This window comes from Pogonomyrmex barbatus, unplaced genomic scaffold (assembly GCF_055798465.1).
Source record: "Pogonomyrmex barbatus isolate J1 unplaced genomic scaffold, ASM5579846v1 scaffold1, whole genome shotgun sequence".
Lineage (NCBI taxonomy): Eukaryota > Metazoa > Arthropoda > Insecta > Hymenoptera > Formicidae > Pogonomyrmex > Pogonomyrmex barbatus.
Window position 1 is genome coordinate 10,161,999 of NW_028297098.1, and position 18,421 is coordinate 10,180,419.

An 18,421-nucleotide genomic window follows, 5' to 3' on the forward strand; every position below is an offset into this window, starting at 1 on the left:
TTGTCACCGTAAATTTTACGCAACTTTTCACAAGCTTGACGCGCGTTAGTAGCTATAAGGCCGGTTCTAACTCGGGAGCTCCAAGGGGGATAGAGGGGCAGACGGGGGTTCCGCGACGGGGCACTCCATAAGATGGATGCGTGGTCCGCGGAGCAAGGGAGGGGGGAAGTGTGTCACTAGGCGCGGGGTCCGCGGGATGAGGAGGTGGAAGTCCGCGGGGCGAGGAGGTGGAATATGACGCGGGGTCCGCGAAGCGAGGGGTAACGTTGCAGGGTCCGCCGCCGTCGCTGCCGCCGCCGCTGTTATCATGTTCTCTCTCTTACCATTTTTTCTTCTCTCTTCCTTCCTCTTCTCTCTTCCTTCCTCTTTTCTTAAGTTCTCTCTCTTTCCACCAAGGTATCTCGTTTTGTCTTGATATTTTTTTGTAATTTTAATTTTTTAAATTAATTATTTTATTTAAAATTAATTTATTAATTAATTATTTATTTATTTAATTATATTTATTTATTTATTAATTAATTAATTATTTATTTAAAATTAATTATTTTTTTAAAGGAGATTTTTTAAATATTACTAATTTAAATATTACTAATATTAATAATTTAAATTTATTATTATGAGTGATATTATTATTCGCGACAAGATGCGTCGACACGCGATTCGTTATCGCAGCGCAACCTGAAACCGCTGAATTGAAAGGAAGAATGGAGAATAAACCGAGTAATATTTATCATAATATACAAGTAGATATACTACACCGACTCTAACTCAGAAGCGTTGAGGGAGGTGCGGGTGTGCGGGGGGAACGGCGCGCAACCGATGAGCTCCGGGTAAGGGGGAGGGGGGGACGGCGCGTGTTGGGCGACCCAGTGCCATTGAACGTAAACAGCGTGCGATTGAATCGACGATTGATGCCTTCAACACCGTGATAAATAATTACGAAAAGATAAATAACGAAGATGATATAAAAAATTGGACAGGGCGCGTGGACATGATGTCGGGGGAAGGGGTCACCGCCGCCATCGCCACCGCGCCCGCCGCCGCCGCCACCGCCACCGAGTAAAAAATAAATATCTCTCTCTCGTATATCTATTATCTCTTCCGTTGCTTTCTCTCTCTTATGGCGAATGTTATTTTTCTAATTATTTTATGCTGGGGAAGAAAGAAATAAAAGAAATACATGTTTTTTGCATATTATATATGTTTATATTTTTAAACAAATTGAATACATTTTTAAGTGTGAAATTTTTTTATTCACATGTTTTTTTCTTATACACTAAAAACTAAAGCTAACAGCTCGCAACCGACGAGTTAACGTCTATCGAAGATATCGTAATCGCGTATCGCATTCGGCATTTCCTCGGGATCTGTTACAACAGACGCGATGTTGGAGAATCGCGTATACTTGATCTATCGATCGTATCGACGAATCTGACGAGTCGATCGAATGTCACATCGATACATTCGTTCAGAGCAAACATTCGACGTAACGTCGATTCGATCATCGTTACGCGTATGTTCAAAGATTCAAGATGTACGAGTGTAAAAGTCGTTCATCAGACAAATTCTGACAGTTAACAGTCCGACGCTTATAAAATTGTCTTTGTAATCATTTAGCAGCAATTTATAGATATTCCATCGCTGCTCGTAGAGTCACTTCCACGTTTCGAAAGACAATATCAATTCCCCGATGATCTCCCAGAGCGATCTCCACGTAACTCGGTGGACCAACGTTGATTCCAATTTCCAAATATTTGTAACCCGTGGCCGTCAGAGTGTAACGTCTGCTCAGTAAGCGCACCGCGCGACGCTCCACCGAAATACTGTGGAAATTAAATATATAATATTGCACAATATTGGAAAAAAGAGAAAAAAATAAAAAAATGCAGTTGAAACTTACGCGTTACATTCCTTCTTTTATTTTTCGCCATTGTACGGTGCGCTGCTTCCTTTGGCGGAATACATTGCGTGTTGTTCGAATGATAGAGGAGCGGAGTACCTTTTTTGTCGTGCAGATCGTTCGATGGAGGACTGATCGCGTAAATTTTTGACATGGCAAACCGTTACCCCCCTTCCTCCCCCCTTTTTCTAGGAATTTCATTGTTGCAATCAAACATGTAACAACATGTTCGCAAAGGAGCGCGATGACGTTCAAATTTTTTTCTAGGAAGAGCCCGCGAAAAGATAACTCTTCATAGAAATCGACGTACGTGTCGCGGCGTGTTAAGAGAAGCGCCGATACTCCGGTTACTATAAACAAATCAGGGAGACTTATGATGGCTTTTTTCGCGGAAATCGGCGTACGTGTCGCGGCGTGTCAAGAGAAGCGCCGATACTCCGGCTGCTATAAACAAATTGGGGAGACCTATGATGATGCTCCGACAAAGGGACAAAGAGGTTGTCGATGATATATAATGGGTCATGGGGTGTGCAGGATCACAGTAGATGGAAATCTAATGTGTGTGAAAAAAATAGTTGACGGTGAAAATGGATAATGTGTTAAATATAGAATATGTGTTTAATATGGATGAGAAAGACTTTGTAAATATAGTGGACGAAGTGTTTGAAAATGAAGAAGAAATGGAGATTGACAATATTGACAATATTGACATTGATATTGAAGACGAAGAGCACGCATTGTCTGACGATAGCAATTACGTAAGTGATCAAAGTGATGACCTTACGGATTACGCAGAAAAAATTGTTACCCGTTCGGAACTCCTTGCATTGAATAATAATAAAAAGTATTGTTCAATACAATTTTATTATTCAACGAGTGATGCACTAACTCTGTGTGCCGAATGTATGGTTCGTCTGGCGGACACTGACATTGGAGTATTGTATGCCATTAGGAAGCACGAGATGGATACTCTCAATGCGCTAAACAGCCGATTTTGTTCCAATTGCCAACAGTCCGTCTGTGTGATAATGCCATGCAACATGTGGCCAATTTGCACAAATTGAAAAAAGACAACTGTGAACAAGTCATATGCTCCATGGAAGAGTGTGATGTGATATAAAAACAATATGGAAAGGTCATTGAAAGAATTAACAAGTTCTCCGTTATGGGATTCAATCTCTCATCTATCAGTGAACGTGGCGGTGTATTTTATAAAGAGACTATACCCCAATTCCCCATTTCCCGATTCCTCGTCCAAAAGTTAAGGGACGCTACAATTCGACTCTCTGCTTCTCCGCTCCTTCTGAGAGAGCGGAAATAATTCTGGAAGCGTGCACATATTATCATTATAGAAGACACGCATACAATATATTATTACCTCTCTCGCCGCAAAAAGTAGCAGAGATAATTCCAAGAAGCGAGGATAATCATATATGGTTGTTCTATTCGCATCAATCTCTGGACATGTCGAAAATACAACGCTTTATATACTGGCTTCGAGTTAAAGCAACTATAGAGAAAAGAAAAAAAGAAAGTAAAAAAATGTAAAATTGTTTTGATAAGACAGTACAACAATTTAAAAGAATCAAGATTTTGCAATATGGAACACCTAGAGCAAGCTGCTGGAATAATGCAGCCAAGTCGCTATCTTGGTGTGGAGTGTTTCGCGTGGTTGCAACGATGTGAGGAGTGCATCGAACAACTCGAGGAACTTAGCCGTGTTAAGCGTCCTCGACTCACCGTTGCAAATAGACAATCTGCGGTGGCGAGGATCGCGCGACTCGCGAATGCAAAAATACAACTAGAAAGACGTTTCGTGCACATTGGTGGTGAGTACGCGAGTAGAGACACTGGATCTCTCGTTTGGCGAGAGATTGATACAGCATTTGAAAACCATATATTGACTGGTGTGGTGATCAATGTGGATTAAAGTCGAGCCGCGACAATTTTTAGAAGACGCTGGTGTAGTGCTCGAGCGAGTGCGAGATATTCTACAAAGACATGATAGTGTGAAAGTGAACACTGCATTTAACGGCGAGTTTGTGACGGGCGATAAACGCGCGAACAAAAGTATAAACACTAAAAATAGTGAACTCTTTCGAGTGTCAAATTTGGACGAGTGGTACGAGCAGTACGTTATCGAACCCACGTTGGTGTCGCTGGAAGAATTCCAAGAACGCGACAGTGGATGGTCGTTGTCGCGAATTCTAAATTTGACTGTAAACGTGAACAAATATAATCCAATGCACGCGGGATGTTACATCGAATTACCGCGGGAAATTATATTAAAGCGAGCGGTGATCAATGTCCAAGGACAATGCATGGTCGGTGATCGCGGCTCTGCATCCGGCTGAAAGGAATACAAATCGAGAATTGTCGTACCGCATTATACGACAGCGTTAAATTTGCAAGACATTGCGTTTCCGATGACGTTGAATCAAATTAACAAGTTCGAACATCTCAACGACATCTCAATCAACGTCTACGGTATCAAGGAAAAGGAGATTCTCCCGATATGGCTGACATCAAGGAAGATGGAGAAGCACGCAAATCTATTGTACATGCAGGATCCGCGCGACGACAACGCGGGGCACTTCGCGTACATCAAAGATCTGTCCCGTCTTGTGAGCTCGCAACTGAATAAATACGGACATAAGAAATACTTTTGCGACCGGTATGTATTTTAATAAATTTTATTATTTCTCTTATAAAATTGTTTATTAAAAAATCATATTTTCCGTTTGCAGATACCTACATTACTTCAATTCGTCTGAAAGATTGTAATCACATACAACGGACTGCGAAAAAATGAACGATTGCGCCATCCGACTGCCGAGCGAGGACGACAAGTGGCTCGAATTCAAGAACCACACGAATAAGGAACCACTTCCATTCATCGTTTACGCGGACTTTGAGTGCGTACTACGGCGAATGGAACCGGCAGAGAGGGAAGACGCATCGTACACTTACCAGCAGCACGAGGTATTTAACATCGGATACTACGCGCGATGTTCGTACGACGACGCGTTATCGATGTATCGATTTCGTCGCGGCGAAGACTGCGTTGCATGGTTCGTTTGACAAACTCCAACTCGAAGACTTGGCGCATCAAGTAAAAATTCTGTTATCCGCGAATGTCCCCATGGAAACGTTGTCGAGAGAGCAGTGGGAGGCATATCGTAGCGCGACGCGTTGTCACATTTGCGAGAAACCATTTGCGTCGGATGACACGCGGGTACGCGATCATTGCCATTTTACCGGTCGTTACCGTGGTCCCGCGCACTCAAATTGTAATCTAAATTATAAAGGTTCATATTGCATTTCCATAATATTTCATAACTTATCCGGTTATGACGCGCACTTTATCATCACAGAAATAGCTACGGCGTTCGAAGGCAGGATCGACATGCTGCCAATAACAAAAGAAAAATATATTTCGTTTACAAAATGTTCAAGATACCACCGAGAGATCAGATTTGCGAAATTGTGTACGCCTGCGATTCATAGATTCGTTTAACAAATTTTTAAATATCAGCCTTGATAAATTAGCATCTTTTCTAACGAAAGAAAAATTAAAAATTTTACATTCCGAATTTTCCACGGTATCAAACGAACATTTTGACTTGTTAACGCGCAAAGGTGTCTTTCCGTACGAATACGTGGATCGCGCGGACAAGCTGCAGGACACGCACTTATCACAGCGCGAATCGTTCTATAGCTCGTTGACCGGTGACACGGTGTCGGAGAACGATTACGCGCACGCCGCGAATGTCTGGCAGCCGTTCTCCATCCGAACGCTCGGCGAATACAGCAATCTATATCTCAAGACCAATGTCTTGTTATTGGCTGACGTTTTCGAAAATTTCCGCGAAAGTTGCGTCGCGAGTTATGGACTCGATCCCGGGCATTACTACACATTGCCAGATTTCACGTGGGACGCCATGTTGAAACATACGCGCGTAAAAAAAAATTTGAGTTGCTCACCGTCATCGATATGGTTATGTTTATCGAACGCGGTATACGCGGCGGTCTCAATCAATGTTCCGGCAGATACGCGCAGGCCAATAACAAGTACATGCGTTCGTACGACCCGTCGAAACCGTCATCATACCTTATGTACTTTGACGTAAATAATCTGTACGGATGGGCGATGTGTCAACCGCTGCCCTATGCCGAATTTCGATGGATGGAAGACATTGAGAACTTTGACGCGAGCGCGATCGCTCCGGATTCGTCTACGGGTTATATTCTCGAGGTCGATCTCGAGTATCCGCATCATTTGCATGATCGACACACTGACCTACCTTTCTGTCCGACGCGCGATAAACCACCCGGCACGCGGCAGGATAAACTTCTCGCGACGTTATACGATAGATAAGAAACGGTACGTCATCCATTATCGCAACCTGCAGCAATGTACGCGCCATGGTCTTCGTATCGCAAAGATACATCGCATACTACAATTTGCTCAATCCGCCTGGCTCCGCGATTACATCGAACTCAATACACACTTTAGAACGTGTACGAAAAACGATTTCGAAAAAAATTTGTACAAATTAATGAACAACGCGGTATTCGATAAAACAATGGAAAATGTGCGCAATCACGTCGATGTTTTGACCAAATGGGACGGACGGTATGGCGCGGAGGCAATGATCGCGAAACCAAATTTCCATAGCCGCAACGTTTTTGCGGAAAACTTAATCGCCGTCAAACTGCGTAAACTCGAGGTGAAATTCAACAAGCCGATTTACGTGGATATGTGTATATTCGACATATCAAAAATCTACTTGTACGAATTTCACCACGAATACATGTCACCGCTGTATCGCGAGAAATGTAAAGTAATGTACACCGATACGGACAGTATATCACATCGTATGTGACGATGTGTACGAGACGATGAAATGCGATATCGCTAGATTTGATACGAATGATTATCCACCGGACAACGCGTATGGGATACCTCTCGTGAATAAAAAAGTACCCGGTCTAATGAAGGATGAGAATAACGGTGCGATAATGACGGAATTCGTCGGACTCAGAGCGAAGATATACGCGGTGAGAGTGGACGGCAGAAAAGATATTAAAAAGGCGAAAGGTGTAAAGAATAACGTCGTAACGCGAACAATAACGTTCGACGATTATACGCGGTGCTTGAATGAAGAGATCGAAATGACTCGTCGCCAGTCATGTATAAGATCCAAGCTACACTAAGTATATACGGTGTCCGAGTCGAAAATCGCTTTGAGTCCGTACGACGACAAACGATACATCGTACCGGATTCGACGAAGACGTTACCGTGGGGACATTTGGCGGATTCCATTGTAATATATACATATATATATATATATATATATATACATACATGTTTATACAATGTACATATATTTTTATATTTTTTATATAGTTTATATGTATGCATATATGCACGTATGTATGTACCTATGTATCATATCTATGTATCTATGTATGTATGTATGAACATATGTATTCTTGTAGTTTTATACGATATTTTTATACTGTTATATATGTAGTATAGATGTATTTTTTGTAGTTTTTATATGTAGTTTTATAATAAAATTTAGCTGTTCAAATTTATTTTATATATAAAATTTATAATAGCAACCAAGATCCTGCTTGCTGAGGAATTAGCTTTAATTCTCTCTTCGATTTATTTAATGTATACTCGGCTTAATACTAATATATATTGTTTACAATACATGTAGTTTTACATGTGTTCTCGTAAATTGCATACACGTATAGTTTAAAAAATGTAATGGAAGAAAAAAATAATAAAAACTCTTTGCATACATGTATACAGTGTATATTTATTTTTTTTAATACATTATAAAAATAAAAAAAATGAATTAAATCACACTGCTTTTGTTTATCCATGAGTTATGCAATCTATCCCAGCCACTTGACGTAAATCTTGTCTCCCTTCCTGCGTAGTACTTTCTCCAGAGATACACGTCCGGATGAGTCGCGCGATGCAATTCGTGCTCGTAGAACGCGCCCGCGACCGATTTTCCGCGATAGTCCTCGAGCAGAGTTACGAGGACTAGTACGCTACATAAGTTACGGGATTAGTACGCTGCACTTTAACGATCTTAAACATCTCGGTGGTCCAATTTGGCGTGTAACCTTTTTCGAAAATTGTCTTGTACTTGCTCACGCGTACCGATTCGTCTACTTTGAATGTTGCTGGACCTGCGATCTTTATCGCACTGTATACTGTATCCAAGAGTCTTTCAGCGATCGCGGGAGTTACGTCAACGGGTGGCATGCCGATAGTGTGATGCTTGCGCGCGTTGTAATCTAACACGTGACAGCGCGTCGACTTGTAAGTGCCGTTGAGCGTAAACATCTTCCACATGTTGTTCTTAAGCGTGCGATTGAATCGCTCAACGATCGATGCCTTCAACACCGTATATGTGGAATAATGATTAACGTTGTGTTTTTTCAAGAGTTTTTGCACATAGGCATTGTAAAATTCCTTTCCTATATCCGTTTGCAAATTTCTCGGGCATCTTCCGCTCTCTCGAATTATCTTAGCGATAGCGTTAGCCGTTTCGCTTCCGATCTTACTCTTGAGCGGTACGGCCCAGGCTTGCAGTACTTGCTCAACGCATCGATGACGGTAGGTATGTAGTGATGATCTCTGTTGAAACTCGAGTACGGACGCATCTCGACGAGGTCAGCCTGCCACAGATCGTCGTATCCCCGAATTATGACACGTCTTCGCGGAAAATTTCTCCTCGCCGGATGTAATTCCTCAACGAGTCGTCGCCTCTCGGAGCTAACATTTTTTTCACGTCTATCGGATCGCATGTTTCGACGATGTTTAATAGTAAATAAGATATACAATTTAAAATTGTTTTTTTCCTCACTAACGTTAATCAACTGGCTTGTTTCGTTGATACGCGATTAATTTATAATAATGCCGGCTTTGCGAAGTTCCTCGATGATCGACAGCATCTCGTTGTCGTGAGCGTTGTTACCAGCTCGGTGCGAAGCGTCGAGCAATTGGAGTCGATTCAGTTCGTTGGGATTGTCCCAATGTACGTAATCGATCTTATTGTCGTTTAACTGTATGACAGTTGGTATATTGCTCACGCCTGCACCCTTTTTACGCCCGCTACTTTCATATATAGATACGAGCGGAGCGATGATGTTAATATACTTGGATCCCCTATTGCCCTTGATGGGATTATGGGCGCTGTGACCATCTCTATGGGCATTTGTCATTAACAATATACTTTTATACGTTTGTTTGTCATCCTCGGTAAAAACCGCGTCATCGGGAAGTCCCTTGAAGATCAATTCGTACAATCCTGGTGTACCATTGTATCTCACATTGTCTATGATTATGGAATCATTTTTGTTAACGTCAAATTTCTTGTCACCAAGCATCGCACCACTGTTTTTATCGAAATAAACACCGTATACGCGATCAAATGTATCGTTTTTTCCATTATCATCGAGGAGAGGGTTTACTTACTTTTGCCCTAATGGTCCCAGCTGATTATGAAACGCCTCTCGACCTTGTTGCGTTTGCAGACTCTGTTTGATGGTTGTTTCGAATGACGGTTCACTAACGTCTTTTATTTCGAAAACATCTTCCTTTTGCAGGAACAGCGGTGGTTCTTTCGATGAGTCTTTCGATGGTTGTAGACTCGAAACGAGTGAATCTGACGCAGCTTTCAATTCTTTCATTGTACGTCGTTTTTTAGACTGCATTGTTAATTTCAACCATTCAACATCCGTCCAATATGAATCCTTGTCAATAGTAGTAATATCGTTATCGTTGTCGTCATCGCTGTCTTCACGTTTTTGTTTTTTCTTAATATCGAGATCCTTTGCTTCTTTTTCAATCGATTGAGATTCCTCGGTTTTTTCAACAATCTGTTTTAGAGGTTCGACGATGGGCTTAAAGCGTTTCTCCAACGCTGTATCTTCAGCTATTTTACCAATTTTTAAAGCGCGATATTTTTTGCGAATCGAATCGCTCGTTTTCGCAATCTGTTTCGTTATTTTCTCGCGATCTTTGGTGTTATCCATGTTGCCTGCTTGACGTATTGACATCGATTAATCACGTTACAGTGCGAACGTATTAAATTCCTTTCTGTATCGCCCATGATAAGCGGACTGTCCTTATCTATCACTAGAAATCCATACTCGCGCTGCCAACAATCGCGGCATAACGTACAGAATTCATCGTATGACATGTCGGTATTCACATGATCGTTGTAAACATGTTTCAAGTTGGTATCATCCTGTTTGAACAGAATCAGCAGGTTCGCATTGTCACGTATCAGATGTTTAGGTATCCTCGCGTACGTCTGACAGAGATAGAAGCAATCGACGTTCGAGTGGCGGCCCATCGAAAAGTATTCTCTTGCTTATCGCACGCAACGTCGTCGAAGACGAAGATCGAATTGGGACGTACCTCGCTCAGTGGAATGACGTCACTGTTGTTGGAGAACGTAAAGTAGCCGATTTCTTCTATCGATGTTAGTAAATTTTCCAAGTATCGATATTTCGGTTGTTGCAGTGATTTTGAGTATACGTACACGTTCTCGAAACGTACATCGTGCGGACTCTCGAGCAAGCTTATGAGAATGTTGGTTTTATCACAATTCGATGGCTCGCAAATGATGGCGCGTATAGTACTCGGTAACATTTCACCGTGCTTGCGCTCCGTCACGATGTCTCCCATCATTCGCGCTCTCTCGTCACAGTTCGCGACGCGTATCGTCAGCGGCTGCCGTTACAAATTTCAAGTTCACACTGCGTTATCTAGGCTTTGCTCGAACGCCTATTTATAGGCGCGCGAAACCACGAATCACTCAGTAGCAAAAATGTATCTCGCGCTGTCCCATCCCTCCGATATTCGGGATTTGAGCACTGAACAGTTGCAATATATACGAAGGTCGTACTGTTACGCGTGTGCGGTAATTATATCGATCACGTGTGGGACAAGCTTCCGGAGTATATAAAGGCGGATTTGGAGGTTCAAACCTATCGTCGCTGTGTCGAGCATTATAATCAATCGTGAGATCGAGATCATATAGACGGTCCTGCACCGAAGATAAAGGATTGTGGCCTATGCCAGCAGCGTCAAACGAAGGCTACATTGGAGGTCTGCTCAATCGAGCGATAAACGCGCTTCCTTTCGAACTACATATCCCCGGCTATCAGTTTTGCGGTCCGGGTACTCGGCTGAAAAAGCGATTAGCCAGAGATGAAACGGGCATAAATCCACTGGACGCGGCGTGCCGTGAACACGACATTGCGTATTCTCAGAGCAACGATCTCACCGACAGACACGCGGCGGACAAGATATTCGCCGATAAAGCCTTAGGACGCGTCATCGCGAGAGATTCGACTCTGAGCGAGAAAGCTGCAGCTGCAGCCATTTGGGCAGCGATGAAAGCCAAGACTAAGCTCGGCATGGGGTATGAAGGCGAAGAAAAAAGCCGACAAAAAAAAGAAACGAATACTTCCAACGGAAGTATTCACGAAACGAGGTGGTGTGTTATCGATTTTGCCAATTTTGGGCGCTCTCGGGTTCTTAATCGGCGGAGCGGCCAGCGTGGCGAAAGCGGTAAACGACAGGAAAGTCGCGCAACTCGAGAAATAGCAACGTCGCGCGGACAGGGTCTGTATCTCGCTCCGTACAAATACGGACGAGGACTGTATCTCGCCCCGTACAAAGGCGGACGAGGCGTAACAGCGAAAAAAAGAAAAAAAAGAAAAAAAAAACGCCAAAGAGACAATAAAAATACCTACGGGTGTAATCACCAACGTACAATTGGACCAGGTGGCGAAGCGTATGCGCGTACTTTAGAGGTGTTTTCATGCGTGACGCATTACCGATTAGCGGCACGCGTCGAAATGAAAATAGTATCGTAAATCTGGACGACACGACGAGTCCCGGTACTCATTGGGTAGCGTACGCAAAGAGAAACAATCGCATTGTGTACTTTGACAGTTTTGATAATCTTCGACCGCCCAAGGAACTGATACGATATTTCGGAGACGATGCTACGATAGAGTACAATCGAACGTCCTATCAGACGTACGATCAGAGCGTCTGCGGACAGCTGTGCTTGTGGTTTCTTCTCCAAAACGGTCGACGCGCGTGAATTTATAAAGACCGACAAAATGTCGCGACGTCTCAGTATTCATCGAACGCTTTTTTCAACATGTCGCTGACGCTTACGCTGAGCGGGAAGAGCAGCGTTCTTGCGACAAATTACTTTCCAGCCATAGATTTGAGCGACGATGACAAGCTTGGTCTAACAATTTTGGAGACTTATTACACGATACCGAATGTAAACGCTTCGAACAATACATTTTATTTTGGCAAAGACGATGCAGAAATTACGATTCCCGAGGGGTCGTATGAACTGCATGCCATAAATGAATTTTTGAAACGTGTGATTTTACGGAAACGTCCGCGACGCGACGCGCCCGAGGGTAACGCTGGTGACACCGCGCGCGGCGATGACGAGATTGGAGAATACCCAATAGTGCTCCGTGCAAATTACAACACGATGAGATTAAATGTGCCTACAAAATAAACTTTAACAAGTCTCATAACATTGGATCGCTGCTGGGTTTCTCGAGGCGTATACTGCAACCGCGAAGATGGCATGATCGGACGTGTCGATCAACATAATGAACGTAAACATTATCCGTGTAGAGTGCAACGTGACCACGGGCGCATACAGCAAAGACAAAAGTGTGCACACAATATACGAATTTTCGCCGAGCGTGCCGCTAGAATATAAGATATCGGAAAGGCCGATGCAGATCATTTACCTGCCAGTCATCGTACGGAGTATTACGGAGCTAACGATACGCATTGTTGACCAAAACGGATGATTGCTCGATTTCAGAGAAGAAAAACTCACCGTCAGATTATACGTATGACGGTGACAGCGATAACGCGAGCGTGACATTTGAGATGCTCGTGTTGAACGAAGCGAAGCATACACAGAGAGATAACACATCTTTTACAAAGAAAACACCGATCGACTATTCGCTCATCCGGCTGCGTCAAGAAGAGGAAGAAACTTAACGCGTCGAACGTTAAATTTTTACAAACTTTAGGATTCGCGGTGCGCAACTTGTGAAATGATTGATATCCTAAACATCGAAGACGAGCCAATTTTCGACGATCGCATCGTTAAAATTGAGATTTATGCGTACAATCCGTTCGCCAATACGACGTTCGGGTACAGCGATGAGATAAGAATACTTATACAGCAACAGGATCTGTACACATTGCCGTACGAAAGCTTTCTATATATCGAGGGAAAACTAACGAAGAACAGAGTTGTCGAGGGATCTGATGTGGTGTTAGGAAATAATTTTGTCGCGTTCCTGTTCGATGAGATTCGATACGAGCGTGATGGTGTGGAGATTGATCGTGGGCGTAACTAGCACGCTCAAACATTACGTAACATCATCCAACAGAAGCGTGATTCTGAGGAATGCCGATTGGGATGCGCATACTAGCGCGGATGGATATTGTAACTTTTGCGTACTTCTCTACGCACTGTTGGGATTTTGCGAGGATTACAGACGCGTGATAATCAACGCTCGTCACGAGTTGATCTTGATACAATCGCGTAACGACAACAATTGCCTGATGGGAAATTCGGCGTTGGATCCCGTGGTCGACTTATTCAAGATACAATGGCGAATGCCGCACGTGTTATTCAGCGAGATAAAAAAACTATCGATGCCGCGCACTTTGGAGAGCGGACGATACTTGAGCATGGCTTTTCGCTCGTGGGATCTGTACGAGTTTCCGCTGTTACAGCGTACAACCAAGCATTCGTGAGCCATTAAGACCGCTACTCAGCTCGAGAAGCCGCGATACGTCATCTTCGCTCTGCAAGCAGGTCACAAAAATGTCATGGCTGAGGACACGAGCCGATTCGACGACTGCAACTTAACCAACGTGAAACTCTATCTGAATTCGGAATGTTATCCGTACGACGATATGAATCTTGATTTCGACAAAAACAGATGGTCCGTGTTGTATGAAACGTACGCGCGTTTCTGCTAGGGTTACTATGGATACGAATATCTCGAGCCGAGTCTCACCGTCACGTCTTTTCTACATAACGGTCCATTCGTAATCATCGATTGTTCTCGACAAAACGAATCGGTTAAGAGCGCAACCGTGGACGTGAGATTGGAATTTGAGACTAAGAAGAACGTACCGATGAATACAACCGCGTACTGTCTCATTATACACGATCGCGTAGTTCACTAGAATCCGTTGACTAATGTTGTACGCAAGATCACCTAAGAGCATCGCTGGCACATGAGAGAGAAAGACAATAAAATCTACGATACATCGAAATCAATCGCAGTCTCGAAAATTGCTCGTCATGGTCGTGCCAACGTTCGTAGATCTGCAAGGTTTTCTCGTTGGAGGACAGTTTGTTGTAAAGGAGTTTGCCGCTCTCAGAAAACGGACCGTTCTCTCTCACTACATTTTCGCAAGCCCTATACCATGGCATTTCCTCGCAAGTGCCGATAAGTCTCGCGCACGCTGATACGTCATCACCATAGACTGCGATGGGACGACGGAACGATTTCATACAGCAAAGCTAAGAGTTTGATTACAAAGGCTGTGCATGGAACGGAAGACGACGACGATGACAGCGATGCTGTCGTATATGTCAAGGGACATGAAAAACGACAATGGCTGTGGAATTTGCTTCTGGATGATGAGCGCGTGTACATCGAGACTCTGGATGCTGATTACGAAGACGTAGATTCTCTAAACAATCTGGACGCTGATAATACTATGCGATGCGGATATCACTATACTAATTGCGCATTACAAAATGTATTCAAATTATTTAATTGGTGGTCATGGTATTCATGGTAGATAACCATGAATAAAATAAATATGATATACGAATTATGTTTTTTATTTCTTTCCCATGCGTTGATAATTCTAACGATCGACGTACCGCTTCTTATCATATAATATAATTATCATATATAACGCCGAGAAGTTTATCTTGCCGGGGTGACTCGCGCGCGTCGAGCAGGAATGTAGGTCAGTGTATCGGTCATCGTTCTTTACAATCAAATTCTATTCGTACATCTACAGTAGCGCTCTTGATGGACTCGTTTTGTCGCGAGCAGTCAAGGACCACAATAGGTCCTTTTGTCAAAAATGTTCCTACGGTGAAAAGCGTTTCGTAACAATCGTATCCGTAATATAATTTACGAAAACGTGCATATATGTCAAATAGGATGGCGTATCTATTTTTGTTAAAATCTAGATTTAAGTACGGATAAAATTCGGAATTTAAATAAAGTTTCACATTGGTCAATTTACAGTCATCGAATATCGTAACATCTTCAGACATGTTATTCTTTTGGCCCGTCTGCAGAGCAAAAATAACATACCGCGGTTTCTCTAGCTGAGTCGACGTTTTTACAGTTCACGAATGTTTGGTTGTATTTTGTAATAAAGGATACTCATATAAATCCCACGAGCGAAAACTCATGCTCATATATCGCCTACTTTCCAAAGCTCGCAACAAAGATAGTTTATTGATTTCATTCAACATTACATGAGGCATTCGCCACTGTGAATAATTCTATTTCCGGTTCCATCGTCGAAACTCCCACCATACAGTTGTTGTCGCTGCGCGCTCGTATCAGTATCAATTCGTGACGAGCATTAACAACCACACGTTTGTAATTTTCGCAAAAGCCAAACAACAGATTGAGTGGTACGCAAAAATTAAAGTATCCTTCCGATATGGTCGATGAAATGTCCCATCCTCCGTTTCGCAAAATTAGCGCCTTGTCGTACGTCAGCGATACATAATTCTTGATTGTACTGATTATTCCAACGTTTTTGTTGCGATCAATCTCCACACCATTGAGTTCGTATCGAATTTCATCAAACATAAATGCTACACAATTGTTTCTAAGAGTTGTCACTGATTCATTATTTTTCTTCTTTATCGTCAATTTTCCTTCGACATAGAAAAAGTTTTCGCATGGCAAGATATATAAATCTTGCTGTTGTATAGGTATTCTTGTTTCATCGTTATGTCCAAACGTCGTGTTTGCGGATTGTACGTGTGAGTCTCAATCTTGATGATCGTCAAAGACCGGCTCACTTCTAATATTTAAGATATCAATCATTTCGAACGATGAATCCTAATGATCTTAAAAATTTAACGTTGGATATGTTGAGTTTCTTTTTACCGTATGATTTAGTACTCTTAGTTGTCGCCTGAAAAATTGTGTCCTTTATTTGTTTCAACACTAGCATTTCATTCAACACTCTTGTTATCGCTGTCATCTGCGTATATGCAATCTAACGGTGATTTCCTCTCCGTGAAAATCGAGCAATCGGCTGTCTTGATCCACAATGTGTATCGTTAAATCTGTAATGCTCCGTGCGATGATAGAAAGGTAAATGATTTGCGTCGGCGTTTCAGATATTTTATATCCGGCGGCACGCTCGGTGAAAACTCATGTATCGTATGTACGCACTTGTCGTTGCTGTACGCACCAGCGGTCATATTGCATTCTATGCGAATAATATTTACGTTGACGATATTTATCAGTACGTCTGATTTGTGCCATTGTTGCGGCTCTAGCATACAATTCGACGAAAATTCAAGCAGCGGTCCAATGTTGTCAGGTTTGACGAAATTTATTTGATAAGCGCACTTGATCTCGCTCTTCATAGTATTGTTATTAGCTCGAATAATCAGTGAATACTCGTTCCCTTCATCTTCTCTTTCGAGCATCTTCTTTTTCACAACATCATTGAGAGGATATTGTTGTAATATTGCACGTTTTAAATATCTGCTTATGTCATGCAGTTCGTACGATCCTTCGGGAATGATAATTTTTTTGTCGTCTTGGTCAAAATAAAATTTGTTATTAGACAATGTTACATTCGGTATCGCGTGGTACGTTTCAAAATCTGCCAGACCGAGTTCGTAATCACCATCGCTCAAATCTATGGCTGGAAAGTAGCTTACCGAGAGCAGACTACTCTTACCGGTCAACGTAAACGTTAGTGACATGTTTGATCGAATACTGACTTTATACAACGCAATGTCGGTTTTTAAATTGATTGTCAACTCCTTTCAGAAACTGCAGGCATAATTGTCCACAATTGCTTTGATCATACCGTTGATATGCTGTGCGATTATATTCGATGTATGTCTTTTCTAGATATCGTACCAATTCCTTCGGTGGTCGAAGATTGCAAAACTACCAAAACTATCAAAATAAATAACTCGATCCCCCCTCTTTGCACCCAACCTACGCTACCCAATGAGTACCTGGTCCCTCAGCATTATCTAAATTCAAGATACTTTTTCGTTTCGATGTATTCCTGTAGGTAAAGTAGTACGCATAAAAACACCTCTAAAATACGGAATGCGCATACGCATACGCGTTGCCAATTGTTGTAGTTGTACGTTGGTAGTTATACCTTTAGGAATTTTTAACGTCTTTTTGACGTTTTTTTTTTTGAAGAGGACCTCGTCCATGCTTGTACGGAGCGAGATAAAGTCCATGACCTTCCATAGCACGATTATGACGTTTCAATTCTTCTAGTTGACGTTGCACAGCTTTGTTATCGTTCATTGCCTTGGCGACTCCCGCCGTTCCACCAACCAATGGAACCGAGAACTCCCAACAATAGCAGGATAGGTAGGATACCACCGCGTTTCGCTACTGGAAGTATTCTTTTATTCATTGCTTTCTTCATCGGCTTCTTCTTCATTTTCAAACCCATGCCGATTTTTGTTTTGACTTTCATGGCCGCCCAGACAGCTGCGGCGGCAACTCTTTCACCCAGAGTCGAATCTCTCGCGGTGATGCGTTTTCGCACTTTTGCGGCGAGTATATTGTCGGCTACGTGTCGTTTAGCGAGATCGTTGTTTTGTGAGTAAGCTATATCGTGTTCGCGACACGTAGCCTCCAATATATTAATTCCTCGATCGCCTCTAGCCAACCGCCTAGCCAAACGCTTTTCTAAATGCGTTCCAGGACCGCAAAATTGATATCCGGGGATATGCAATTCGAAAGGAAGCGCATTTATCGCTCGATTTAACAGACTTCTGCCTCTCGCTGACATTCGTCACAATTCTTTATCAACGGTGTCAGACTGTCGATGTATGTGCGTTGCCACGGTTGGTTATAATGTTCAACGCAGCGACGATAGGTTCGAACCTCCAAATTCGTCTTTATATGCTCGGGCAGCTTGTCCCACAAAAGATCTATGCAGTTTTGAAATTCTCATAGTAAAACAACTTTCGGTATATATTGTAACTGTTCGGATATATTCGTTATATTGTAAATATCGCAGCTATCTGACACAATAAGAAACATTTTGATTACTGAGCGGTTTCGCTCCGTACTCCTCTATAAATAGATCCGCTTTTTCTACACCATTTTCAGTTATTGTCGTTGTAAGGAGACAAAATGCAATTCGTGCGACA

At 42.5% G+C, this 18,421-nt stretch overlaps 2 pseudogenes; one reads left to right on the plus strand and one right to left on the minus strand.

The window, feature by feature from the left end:
* Positions 1–4,204: 4,204 nt before the first annotated feature.
* On the plus strand, positions 4,205–8,203 carry LOC148938087 (uncharacterized; annotated as a pseudogene).
* A 575-nt stretch (positions 8,204–8,778) lies between these two features.
* LOC148938088 (uncharacterized) lies at positions 8,779–9,620 on the minus strand (annotated as a pseudogene).
* Positions 9,621–18,421: the final 8,801 nt, after the last annotated feature.